The sequence below is a fragment of the Quercus lobata genome, chromosome 4, assembly GCF_001633185.2.
Source record: "Quercus lobata isolate SW786 chromosome 4, ValleyOak3.0 Primary Assembly, whole genome shotgun sequence".
In the NCBI taxonomy this organism is placed as follows: Eukaryota; Viridiplantae; Streptophyta; class Magnoliopsida; order Fagales; family Fagaceae; genus Quercus; species Quercus lobata.
Genome location: NC_044907.1, coordinates 3,459,619 through 3,473,302, shown reverse-complemented (window position 1 = coordinate 3,473,302; position 13,684 = coordinate 3,459,619). Strand labels below are relative to the sequence as shown.

The window sequence follows — 13,684 nt, the reverse complement described above, 5'->3', positions numbered from 1 at the left end:
CCAACGGTTGGATTTTCAAAATATGAATTTAATAATAAGTTATTGGTTGGTGTAACATTTTTTAAAGTTACTTTAGGTGTAACTTGAACCCAGCCCTATATTTATTAATTCAATGTGAATTTTGACAAATCTACCGGCAAATTACATTCTCTTCACATATTTTTCATGCTTACAAATTTTCAAGGTGATTAAAGATTAATAACTATGTTATCAATCAATTGTTTAAATTCAAGTTTTTGTAGTTTAACATAATGCATAAAAGATGAGTTTACAGATCAAATGGTAAATTACATCCAATTGGCATGAAAATTGGTATGCATGTTAATAACATATAGCACATGTAATCCAATGGTTGGATTTTAAAAATATGAATTCAATAATAAGTTATTGGTTAGTGTAACATTCAATAATATGTTATTGACCACGCCATTTTCTAAATCCAACCGTTTGATTGTGACCATAATTTACCAAGTGACTTCACCAAATTGCAGATTTTTTTAAATAAATATAATTTTTTTGTTTTTATTTTTTTCTCCTATAATTTTTAAGTTGATAAAAATATTAATTTAACTACAATCTAAACTCTTCATCTAAACATTTTTTTTTATTTAAATTATATTATGATGTGTAATTATATGTCGTAACATTAATATGTTTTAAGCCAACGTCAATCGCGTGTACCTGTTTTTTCTTTTTTTGTTGAGTTAAACCACTCGTGTACTTTGTGATCTAAAATAGGTTACCTTGTTCTGGTAGAAGTAAAATTGACCTTACCTTGTTCAGTTTTTTTTTTTTACGTTAATGGGGTAAGTTGGCCTTTTTTTATATTAATTATTAAATTATATTTTACTAATTTGTAGTACTAAATTATATTTTATTAATTTGAAGTATTATATTATATTTTATTAATTTTTAATATTAAATTATATTTAAATAATTGGAAGTATTAAATTATGTTGGAATTATTATATTATTATTATTTTTTTTGTGAGGCAACTCATCACTTAACGCATTTAGACTTAGGAAAAGAAAAAAAAAAAAAAAACAAAGGAAGAAAATGAAAAATCATGCCCAGTACCAATACAAAAGAAAAAAAATTATTCTTTAAAAAATAAAATATCCAATTAAAACTTTTTTTAAAACTTTAATCAATAGAAAAATCTAGTTAAAACTTAAAAAAAGAAAAAAAAGAAAAAAAAAACATGTCATGCCCGTCATGGCCAGGAAAGAAAAATGAAAAAAAATGTAAAAAGAAAACTTAACAAAAAGGGCTTATTAACAATAAAGAAAAGGCAAAGGAAAAAAAAAGAAAAAAAGAAAAAAAGAAAAAAAAAGAAAGAAGAAGCATATCAGCAAATACAAAGAAAAAATAAAAAGAAAACAACGAAACGATTAGACCAGAGCAAAAAAAAAAAAAAAAAAAAAAAAACAATAAGCTTTGGTTAGGGTTTTAATTTTTTTTCTTCTTACCCATTACACCAGCCGTCACTCTCTTTCTCCCTCACCCTCACGTTCGCCTCTCTCTCTCTCTCTCTCCCTGCCTCCCTCACCTGGCCTTTCCGCCGCCGCCGCCACTTCCCACCCTAGCCATCGGCGTCCCCTTATTCTCGACTCTCTCTCTCTCCCTCATCCTCGCCTCTCACTCTCTCCCTCACCCTTGCCACTCTGCCGCCAGCCACCACTGCCGCCGCCCTACGCCTCTTCCCCTTTCCTCCTCTCATGTCCACCTCCGCCGCTAGTCTCCTCCACCGCCAATTTTCTAGTACCTCCTCTACCCTTTGTAATTTTTATTTTGTATTTTTTATTTTTGGGTTTTTAGTTCAATATATAGAGTGTGGGTTTTCTGGAACCTCCTCTACCCATCGGTGAGATTTTTTTTTTTTTTTTTTTTTTTAATTGTAGAAATTTCATATAAATACATTACAAGAAAATCATTGATTTGAATTTCATATTTTTGTGATTGAATATACTATTGGGGTTTAGGTTGCAATGTGATTTTGATTTGCAATTTTTTTTCCCTATTGGGTCTTGGGGTTAGTGCTTTGATATGGATGTTTGGCTGTGGGATTGGGGTTCAAAAAAAATTGGGATTCGCATTGTGAATCCATAAGTATTTTTTGATTTGGGATTTTCAGAGTTGGGTACGTATATTGCTTGTGCTCATTTGGCTATAGGTTTGGGTTTGTGCTTGTGTTTGAAAGGTGGGTTTTATGTTGACCCAGAGGCGAAGCTCCTGTTTATCATTCGCATTCGTGGGTAAGTTTTCCTGTTTGATTTTTCCGTTACATGAATCTTTATGGTAGATCACCAGGTTCTTATTATTGGAATTTGGAACTTACAGTATCAATGCCATGCACCCAAAGACTAGAAAGATCTTGCAGCTCTTGCGTTTGAGACAGGTATTACATGAAACTCACCCCTTATGGTACTATAAAATGGCATCTGGTTATTGTAGTTTTTATTTATGTTTTTGTGTTGGTCATGACGGTAAATATATCCTTTTGAAGGCTAAGGCAGGTTCAGACTATTTGCTTATTGTATCGGGTAGTTTTAGTAAAAGTACTCGTTTTTAAAGCTATTTAAGTTTAAGCTCCTTGGGTCATAGTCTAGAAATCTTTGAGGCAAAGCTCAAACATCTAGTGTCAAGGTGTTTGGGTGTAAGCACCTTTTTTATTTTGACCTTTTTAGAACTTTATATAAGCATTAAGTACATACTATTTCTAGTAGGTTTACTGCTGAATAGTTTGAAACTTGAAGCCCTTTGTTGTGAGTGTTATGAAAAGCTAATCTGAAACTATGCCTGATTCTTTTATTCTGAATGCTGGGACATGCCTGATTCTTTTATTCTTTTAATCTGAAACTATGATAAGCTAACTGACACTGAATGCTGAAACTTGGCCCACGTATTTGGTCATCAAAGGTAAGTTTCAATTGCATTGAATTCAGCCCAATATTTTAAAGAAAATTAAACAGATTGTTTACTTTTTTACTGGAGCGGTATGTTTACTTTTTTACTTTGAATTTTCGGTTTCTTTGTTATCGGTTTTATTACTTCCAATTGATAGGGCTATATGGGTTCCTTTTTCTTCCTTTGCTATTGCAGTCATATATGCTTAAAAACTTGTTAGAAAATTGGCTTGAATAGAGTGCATTAATTGCACATAGATTTGGCATCATATAGGAATATAACCCAACTTATTAAAAGATGAATCTGTCTTATATGGCTAGGAAAGTCTCTGTCAACTTGGAATTCTACTTGAAAAGGTACTATAGGCAAATAGAATAGTACTCATATGAATGAGTAAAGCATGGCAGGGACCGAGAATCCTAGAAAGAGATGTAGTCGTCTCATGTTAATATCACTAATGAAAATGAGAAAGAACCATTAAACCAGACAGATTTAGTGGTCTGATATACTATTGAATTTTTGGTGGGTATATAATCAATTGGTGAAAGCTGTCTTGCATATTATTATAAGATTATGATTCCTTCTCTTTGATTCCAATTTAGTTAAGTTTGAAATCTTGTGGAGTTGTTTCATATCATTTTTGTATTTGTTAATTGAGTTGTGATTGTTTTATAACTACTAACAAGATGTGGTAGCCGCAAACATCCTGTTGATGATTGTTTGGTTGGTTGCTGAGTAGTGAGTAGTAGAGGAAAAGAAAAACTAAATGTTATAAATTCTTAAACTTGATGTTGTTTTCTCAATGCTGATTTTGACTAGATCTACATTGGAATTACTTTCAGGGGTATGTTGAGTTAAACACAAATTCTTCATAGCAGGGATGGGTTCTGGACATTGGTTTAAGACGATAATTGGCTCAAAGAAAGGGAAGCGCGGCAGTTCAAAACAAGTAAAGGTATGAAGCCCTTAAATTGCAATAATACTGCTAAATGGGACTATTTGCCCAACAGGCCTCCAATGGACCAAAAACTAAATTGTTATCTTCTTACTAATTTGCAATCCCTTTAGCTGTCACATTGAATTCCTACTAATTATAGGCTTAGAATTGAAATTAATGAGCTATTGTTGCTACATTATATATTGTTACTTGAAGACTGAAGAGGGGATTGAGTTTAGGAATAGGAAACCTAAATAGAGTTAGTCAAGGTTTTGGCTTAGAATTGAAATTAAGGAGCTATTGTTGCTAAATTATATATCGTTACTTGAAGATTGAAGAGGTGATTGAGTTCAGGAATAGGAAACCTGAATAGAGTTTGTCAAGGTTTGGGATTTATAATTTATGAGCTCAGGGATGGTGTACCTCCTTTGGGAAGTCCTGATTAATTGTTTTTGAATGCTTGAAGGGCTTTTTATTATATATCTTTCTTGAAGTTAAGATGTACAAATCTTGTGCTTGATATGAAAGTAGCTTTTCATGATAACTTTTCTTTTTCGTTTGAAAGGCATGATTATGTTTTTATAATGATGCAGTGGGCTTAGATATATTGTGTAGGTAGTATCAAATTAAAATATGGTGCTAGAATGGTGCATCCATTGAAAAGCATTATGTTGATATTTCTATCCTTTCTTAAATTTCCTTCACCATCTGTAATTAATGGGTCTCAAGGAAAAGTCAAAGTCCTCTAAAGTTAAAATCTTTGCTATTGGCCGCTCTATCTCAACTTTTCTGATGGTTTTTAAATGATAAATCTATAGGTCTACTTGCTTCTTTTGTAACTTGGATCAGCCAAACGCCACAGTTCGTTCTAGAGTCAGAAATCCCAAAGGTATTGACACAAAACCCAATCTTTATCTTCTTTTTACAAGAATGCTTGATTTTTTTTTTTTTTAATAAAAATTTAATTTACCACTTAATTGGCTTACACTTTCACAACTTAAAAAAATTGTGTAAAGAAAAACTATGTTGGTTTTATAGTGAGAAAAATTGATAAGAATAATTGCTGCACTTTTTTTTTTTCGTGTGTTTGAATCTCATTGGTTTGTGAGTAGTGGGAAAAAAAAGTAGATCAATTTGGAAGTCACAACAATCTGTAAATAATTGCCAGAAAGAATAAGATAAAAATTATGATCATAGACTAACTTAGAAATAATGTGCAAAACTCTCAATTTTTGTGAGTTCCACTTATTAAAATAAGAAATAAAGACATTTTGAATAGATAATGTGAAATGCAATTTGCATGTTATTGCAAACAAATCATTATAGATAACCAGTTAACCATACATGTAGGACCATATGTATCAAATTTATTTATTTATTTTTTGCTGTATTAGGGTGCATTTTGCTCATTGTTGTGCTCCTAAGGTCTTAGTGGAGCTAAAATTAATTATTACAGGTTATTTGTAATAGAAATAGAAATGTGGTTTTAAAACCCACTAGAAAAGGAAAAAAAAAAACCTATAGCGGCGGTTTCGCCCGCCGCTAAAAGGTGCATTGGGTACGTTGTACAGGAAGCCCTATAGCGGCGCTTATTGACCGCCGCTATAGGTGACGACATATAGCGGCGGGCCTATCCTGCCGCTAAAAGGCCTCTTGACCCGAATGACAACCTCATATGGCGGCGGTTTTTAGCCCGCCGCAATAGACCAAAACGGCCGCTAAATGGAAGATCTATTGCGGCGCTTTTCTCGACCGCCGCAATTGACCTATAGCGGCACTGCAGCACTGGCGGGACGGCCCGCCGCAATAGCACCCGCCGCTATAGGTCAAATGTACCTTTAGCGGCGCTTTTTTGGGCTTTAGCGGCGCTTCTGGCCCGCCGCAATAGCCCCTTTTTCTTGTAGTGCCAATTTGTTGCGAGCATAGTTTATTATTGTGGATTTATGCATTATAAAGATATTGTGAGCTTAAAGATGTTGTAACCCAGGAGAGACATATATATTGAATGTCCATGTTAGTACGGGGCTAGCCTAAAGCTAGCTCCTACATATACCAAATGTTAGCGTGGGTGAGTGTTACAAACACTATTGCTCTATGTTGTTTGTCTCATATTGATTAAGAGTGAGCTATCTTTAGAGTTTATAAGTCATTGTTCTCCTTAAGTGATACCTTAAGATAGTGGGTTTATGGCCCTATTTGGGAGTTTAAAAAAGGAGGGGGAGTAGAGTAAAGGGAGGGAGAGTAATTCAATTACCTTGTTTGAAAGTTTTTTAAAGAAGGAGGGGGAGGGGTTTGGAAGGGTTTGGAGGGGTTTTAACTATCTCTAACCCCTCATTTTTAATTCTCCCAAATTGAAGAGATTTGGAGGGAGAGTAGAGTAGATAAATTATTGACCAAATGAATATTCCAATTTACCCCTTCTAAATTAACGAAATTGCAAACCGATTATATAAATAATCTTTGTTTGTTTCTTGAGAAAATTTAAGGGGAATGAAAAAAATAAAAATAAATTCACAACTTACTAAAAGGAAAGTCCATACCCAAGTTTCAGAGTCACCCTTCAACCCATCTGTCTGTCTTTCTCTAAAAATTGAAGCTTCGAGAAACATATATAGCCATACAAATCGATCAAAATATATGTAACATGTGATGCAATGCATGAGATTTTAAACTCATTTAAGCAACAACCCATCCCAAATTTTCAACAAAAACTCATCAATTTTGAAAAACCCCAAAATTTTTCAAAAACCCCAAAATTTAGGTTTCAAAACATGAAATGCATGAAAATGAGTGATAAGAAACTCACCAAGTGAAGAAAAACTTGGAAAGACCTTGAAGAAACCTTGAGGAAGAAGTTTGGAGTGAGTGAGAGAGGTTTGGGAGGTGAAGAGATGAGTCTGTCGAGAGAGAGATCGAGAAAAGTGAGAAACGGATCGCGCTGAACCTTTATATAAAAGGTCAGTAAAGCTCGACAGATAAAGGTGTCGAGACAGGTGTCCAGCAAGGTGTTGAGCAAAAAGGCATCGACAGATCCAGCTATCGAGAATGTGTCGAGGAATAATTCAACAGACACGATTAAAGAAGCTCGATCGATCCACCAGCTGTCGAGAAGCTATCGAGAGGACAGGAACTTTCTCGATCGATCCACCTAGCTATCAAGAAGTGTCGAGATTGTGATAAGAAATAGCTTAAGAGCTTAATAGATAAGCTAGGTGTTGAGGAGCTGTCGAGATTTCTTAAAAACAGTTTTTCAAGAAGAGAAAAACACAAATATGAATGCAATCAAGCATGCAACTCAACCAATGATCCAGTCAACATTTTTGACTCTCAAAATCATCTCTCAACAACAATTTTAAGCACATGGATCCCAAAAACACACACACACACACTAAACAAGTCTAACCAATTTTATATTTCAAAAACTACAAAAAAGATTGCTATTAGCGATGGCCAAAGTTTGTCGCAACAACACAAAAAGCTGTTGCAGATTAGTAGTGTCGACGGCAAAAGGCCGTTGACATCTGTCGGTAAAAGCCTCGTCATAATACTATATTACCGACAAGGCTGTCGCTAACACTCATTTTTGACAATAAAAAGCCGTCGTAAGCAATTTATTTTTTCCGTCAAAAATACTTCTTCATAAGAGGAAGTTGGACGACCAAATACATTTTGTGATGAACTAAGGCCATCATTAATGTATTTTTTCGACGGCTAAAAGTCATCATAAATACTTGTTTTGCCATCAAAAATACAACTTCGTATGAGGAAGTTGGACAACCAAATATTTTGCGACGAACTAAGGTCATCGTTAATGTATTTTTTCGATGACAAAAAGTTGTCATAAATACTTGATTTGCCGTCAAAAATACAATTTCAAATGATGAAGTCAAACGACCAAATACATTTTGCGACGAACTATAGCCATCATTAATATATTTTTTTCAACGACCAAAAGCCATCGTAAATACTTAGCTTTTCATCAAAAATACAAAATCTTAGTGACCATTTATGTCTTTTCAACGAACTTTGACCGTTATTAAAAATTAGTTACCACGTCACTAATACATTATTTGAAACAAAATAGCTTCGTCGAAAAAAGAAAGGCCATTTCTAGTAGTTTAATTGCAACAAAACAATTTTGTCGAAAAAGAAATACATGAATTATATGAAAGTAAATAAAATAATATATAAATTACAAACATACATCTCATAAAAAAATTTCCATTCAAATAACAAGTACAAATCCATAATTGTTCAAAACTAATAAGTGAATAATGCAATAAAAATGAAAATATTAAAAGGTCTACAAAATAGCATGATGTTCAATAATACATGAAAGCTATATTATGTCCTTCACTAAACTTGAAAGCATAAGTATTGGAAGATCAGTCATCATCCGAGCTAATTTCCTCTATCTGAGAGTCACCTTCCTCCTCAAAGTCATCTTGTGTAATTATTCATACTACGATCTCCTCCCTAACATTGGTCTGCAATATTTTAGATTAAACTAATAAATATACAAAAATTATAACTACACAAATTTTTATGTTTACAGTAAATAATAAAGAATTAATTAAAATATATTCATTTAAAAAAATTAACACAATCACCACAATAAAATGACAAAGCATCAAAAATAAATCCTTACTACCGACACAAACATTGCATCTATCATAAATTCTTACTACTGTCAAGAACCTTGTAGTTCTCTTGTGAATTAGAACTTCCAAGAATACATCCACCACCAATAACCACATTAATAGTACATCCCCATCACTCTTAACAATATATCCATCATCACAACAAGTCACATAAAATTATATATGAACTAAGAATAGCAATTAATTGAAAACTGTAATGAGCAAATTTATTATTGATTTCAACAAACTCAATAAAATAGGGAAAAAAATATTTTATGTTGGTTATAATGGAAAAAATTATATGTGTAATAGGTGCTTGCATATAATTAAAAGTAATCAACAAATTGGTTGGGGCCACCAATACACACAAACATTACACTATGGTCTAGTACCAAATTGTCAAGAACTTTACCTACAATACAAGATTGTATATTATGAAAGAGATATATCTAAACCAAACCCAAATTTTAGATAAAATAAATCAACCAACAAATCCATTTAGTAATCCACTACATTAACAAAATATAAAAATCAAGATATAAGGATTTAAGAATACTAACCTGGGCTATAGAGGTGAGCGCTTTTTCTTCTTTCTTTTCTTAGTGAGTGAAATAGAGTGTTAGTTTTTAGTGAGTAAAAAGGGAGGCGTGGGATTGAAAAAATAAAAAGGTGGGGCGCTTGTTTTTTAGTGATAGGGAGAGGTAGGGTTTTTGTCTTCTTCATTTCTTTTCTTTTTCTTTTTCTTTTTTTCTTTTTTTTTTTAAGTTAAAATGATATTGAAACATAAACACATGTAAACTTGGACACATGTATCAAAAGTAGCAAAGAATATTGCGTGTTGTGTGTGAAAAATATCGCAAGATTGCATAAGTGTCTACATGTTATGACGATTTGAGATATGAGAAAATCACTTTAACTCACACACAATCATAACTGTTTGATGGGGACTATCACCTTTGAAGTACATCCTATAACTCCTACATCTCCTAAAATACACGCTTGCAATCATATTTAAAAGCATTTTGATCTTTTTGCTTTTGATTTTTCTTTGTATATTTTTCTTTTAAGCAAACCATGCATGGGCATATAAGAGATAGAAAAGAAATACCCAATTATGTTAAGCATTTGACATTCCAATTTTGCTATGCTGAGGCATACAAATGTCATTCATGATTGGTGGGCAATAGTGGTGAGATGGTTATTTATGCCTTTCTCTTAGGATTTTCTAGTCTCTCCTGTCAAAATGAGTGATACAAGTGTTAAGTACAAGAGATAACTTAATCTTACTCATTACAAACACGAGCCACAAAACTCACTTGCTTAGTTGTGCATAGAGATGCTCATCTAAGCTACAAAAGATACAAAATTTAGAAAATTTTGTTTCAATAGCCATCCAAGGTACATAAGTACCAATGTACACAAAACACATTGTTTTTATATATTTGTCTGATTTTTCAATTTTTTTTATATCAAAAACAAAATAAAAAAAGCTGAAAACAAACAAAAACATGTTAAACAAAGCAAAACTTAAAAACTAGACTGACTCAAAATAAAAGCAAAACACATAAGTTATGCAAAAACAAAAACACGAAGAGAGAAAAGAAAGTGATAAAATCACTTGGAGCCCTTTTTCCTTCTATACCTTGGAAGAACCTTTCCTTTGAATAAACCCTTGAACTGGCGGTGAGAGAGAAAAATTAAAATCGTTCAAGTTCGAAAGGAACATGAGGGCTTTGAGAAGATCTCCAAGGGGAGTAAAAGAGGATGGAAACTAATTCTGGTTTCTCGATGCGATCATGTCGTTGCTATGTTAAGTGGCTAGCCACTTATAGCAATTAGGTCAAGTATGACCGGTTACTCCACAGTGATGACAGAGATGTTGCTTCTTCTGTTTAAGCTTTTGAGAGTTAACCTTCTTACCCCTAGGGTTTTTAGCTTCTTTCTTATCTTGATTAGGGGGTGCTCCTAAGATAGATTTACCCTTGTCTATGTTCTCACTAGCTAAATTAGTTTTAACATTAGTGTTCTTAATTTCAACATTATTAGCAGGAGGAACAAAAACAGTAGAACTAGTAGAAGCAATACTAGGAGCAGAGAAATCATACCCTAAACCAGTTTGATCTTAAGCAGATTTCTGAAGACTGAGCATTTCATCAAGCTTAGCACTTGAAGTCCTTTCCAGCTGAGCTCTAACTTGGAACAATTCTGCCTCAAGCTTCTTGATCTTTTCAGCCAAGAAGTTATTCTCAAACCTCAGTGCTCCAATAGTCTGATTTGATTCATCAAACTTTGTGGAAAGCTCTTCATGCTCAAGCTCCACATCACTAAGCTTCTTGGTGGTCAACCTATACAACTTCTCATGCTTTTCTGAGACCTTGTACAACTTTGCATAGGCTGTGTGGATGTCATCTTGTTCATCCATCTTCTCAAACTTGGACTCCACCAATTCCTCTTCTTCATCCACATCTTCAACAATCCCCTCAATAGGATTAACAGTGGCAGTGAAGGCATTTAAGATTCCGTCATCCTCATTGTCGAAATCATCCTCAGGCTCAGTGTCGTTCAAGGTAGCAACAAGTCCCTTGCTTTTCCCAATGGTCTTAAGATATGTAGGGCACTCTTGTTTCATATGACTGAAGCCTTGACACCCAAAGCACTTTGGTCCTAAAGGAACGGTATACTGATCACCATCCCTAGCATCCTTCTTTCCTTTATCTTGGCTCTTGAATTGTGAAGAGCTAGATTGCCTACGGTCCTTGTCGAAGCCCTTCCCATTGGCATTCTTCATAAACTTTTTGAATTGCCGGGTGATGTAGGACTTCATCTTAGAATTCTCATCATCTAAAGACTCATAAGTATCACTACTCTTGGCCTTCAATGCCATGCTCTTACACTTACCCGACTTGTCAATTCTTGTTAAACCTAACTCATAGGTCTGCAAATTACCAACTAGCTCTGTTAGAGGAATCTTGTCGATGTCCTTTGATTCTTCAATAGCAGTAATCTTCGCACGGAATCTCTCAAGTAGAGATCTGAGCACCTTTCTCACAATCTTGGGTTCAAGAATGGTTTCCCCAAGATTGAAAGCTGAGTTCACTATGTCCTTGAGCTTGGCATAGAACTCATCAAACGACTCATCCTCCTCCATCTTGATTTCTTCAAAGCTTGTAGTGAGCCTCTAAAGTTTTGAATCTTTGACAGCCTTAGTTCCCTCATAGGTTGTCTAGAAAATGGTCCATGCCTCCTTAGTAGTTTCTATAGATGATATCTTCTTGAACTCCTCATTAGTGACCGCACCGAATAAAGTATTCAATGCCCTGCCGTTGAAGTTTGCTGCCTTGATCTTGGCATCATCCCAATCGACCGGTGCTTCCTTCGGCTTGGTCCAGCCTATCTCAACAGCTTGCCACACTTTTTCATCTAAAGACTGCAAGAAAGCTCTCATGCATACTTTCCAGTATGCATAGTTAGTGTCATCAAATAAAGGAGGTATAATTAAAGACTGTCCTCTATCCATACAAATAGAGGTCAATGGATAAACACAACAAAGATTAACCCTAATCAGAGTGTGCCTACTCTGATACCACTTAATAGGCCAAAAATGAATTGACCCCTTGTGATTAATTAATTGATTAATTAGTCAAGTTTATTAATTAACCAAATTAACATGCAAAGCGCGTGGTAGCACAAACAAATCACCAATTAAACTAAGTGCAGCAGAAATTAAATTGACACGGTGATTTGTTTACGAATGGAGAAAACCAATACGGCAAAAACCTCACCGAATGAGTTTAAGGTCACCACTCTTGAGAATTCACTATTATCACAACAAGCGGTTACAAGTAAAGGAATTCCAGTACCTTCTACCAACCTACAGTTGAACCCTTACTCCAATACCCAATTAGACTTGTTCTGTTGTGACAATCTTTCCTTTTGATGCACGACTCCCAGTACGTGACTAACCAATTGTTCGAATCTCGGTACGCGACTTCAATCTCCAACTAGAGAAGGTTGTTGGCTGCAAAGTTCTTCAGTTCATCCAGACGATGAAGATCAAGAAGATACTTGGTCACAAAACCCTACGGTGCACAAACACAGCAACTTCTACAAAAGAACGATGAACTATGGCAAATTCTGTCTCCGGTCACAATTTGCTTGAACGAACTTTGCTTAACACTTGTGCAACTTGTGTCCACTTTGACGGCCCTTAAAATAGTCCTTTTATATGTCTAGAGTTATGAGAAAAGAAGACCCAAACACATAATCACAAATTAGAGTCAAAACAGAAGTGAAATTCTGTTTTCATAAACCTTGACAGATAGCCATCTGTCGAGCAGCTATCGAGTAGCTGTTAAGCCACGGGGCTGGAACAGCTCTTCAAGCTCGATAAATACTAGCTGTTGAGCTAGCTATCGAGCTTTAATGAACTTGCACTTTTCAGCTTGAATCTTGGACAGACTTGCATGGCTTTCACACTTGATCTTGAAAAAAGATTTCTTGAAGTATTAAACACATCCTAAATCTACCCAAACACAAGTAAAGTGTGTTTTGTCAAAGGATTAGCCAATTACATAAAATAGTGACATATGTTCCTAACAAGTGAATCACATATGTCCTAACATTATTCCTTTTATTTTATGCTCAACAAATAAGGACATTAACTGACAAAGCCAACTGTATTTTGTCCCTAAAATTTTTACAACTCACAAAGCCAACTGTATGAAGTTTTCGTCAATATGGGATCTAAATGTTTCATGTTTTTAATCAATACTGCTATACTAGTCGTAGTCTTGCGTTGCACATGATAATCATTTTAGAGTAACCTCATTAAGTTTATTTTTTGCAATTTGAACTAATTTAATAAAGAAAGGTAAAAATAAAACTCACATCCTAATCAAACTCCTTTATGATATGTAAAACATATCAAATGTGATGTTATCAAACCAAAGATCCAATGCACAATCAAATTCAAAATTTTTAATAAGGTTTTGAAGTTATTCAATAGAAATAGGTGGCCGATTCTAAGTAAAAGGGTTGGCTATAGCTTTATACATGATGATTTTAACTCTTTTTCCTTAATAACATAAAAATAAATCAATAAACCAAGAGTACAATTTTAAAGGGGAAAAAATAGAGGAAAATTTTAACCAAAATAAAAAAAGATGTATTTTGTAAATATTGCCATTATCTAATCCAATA

At 34.1% G+C, this 13,684-nt stretch overlaps 1 long non-coding RNA gene across 3 annotated transcripts; it reads left to right on the top strand.

Moving 5' to 3' along the window:
* Window positions 1–1,509: 1,509 nt before the first annotated feature.
* Window positions 1,510–2,399, top strand: LOC115984319. 3 transcript variants are annotated; one of them, XR_004090478.1, is made up of 3 exons: window positions 1,510–1,762; window positions 2,175–2,256; window positions 2,342–2,399. It is a non-coding gene; the product is annotated as an uncharacterized LOC115984319 (long non-coding RNA). The 3 variants fall into 3 exon arrangements; XR_004090477.1 differs by having other exon boundaries at window positions 1,510–1,865; XR_004090476.1 differs by having other exon boundaries at window positions 1,515–2,256.
* Window positions 2,400–13,684: the final 11,285 nt, after the last annotated feature.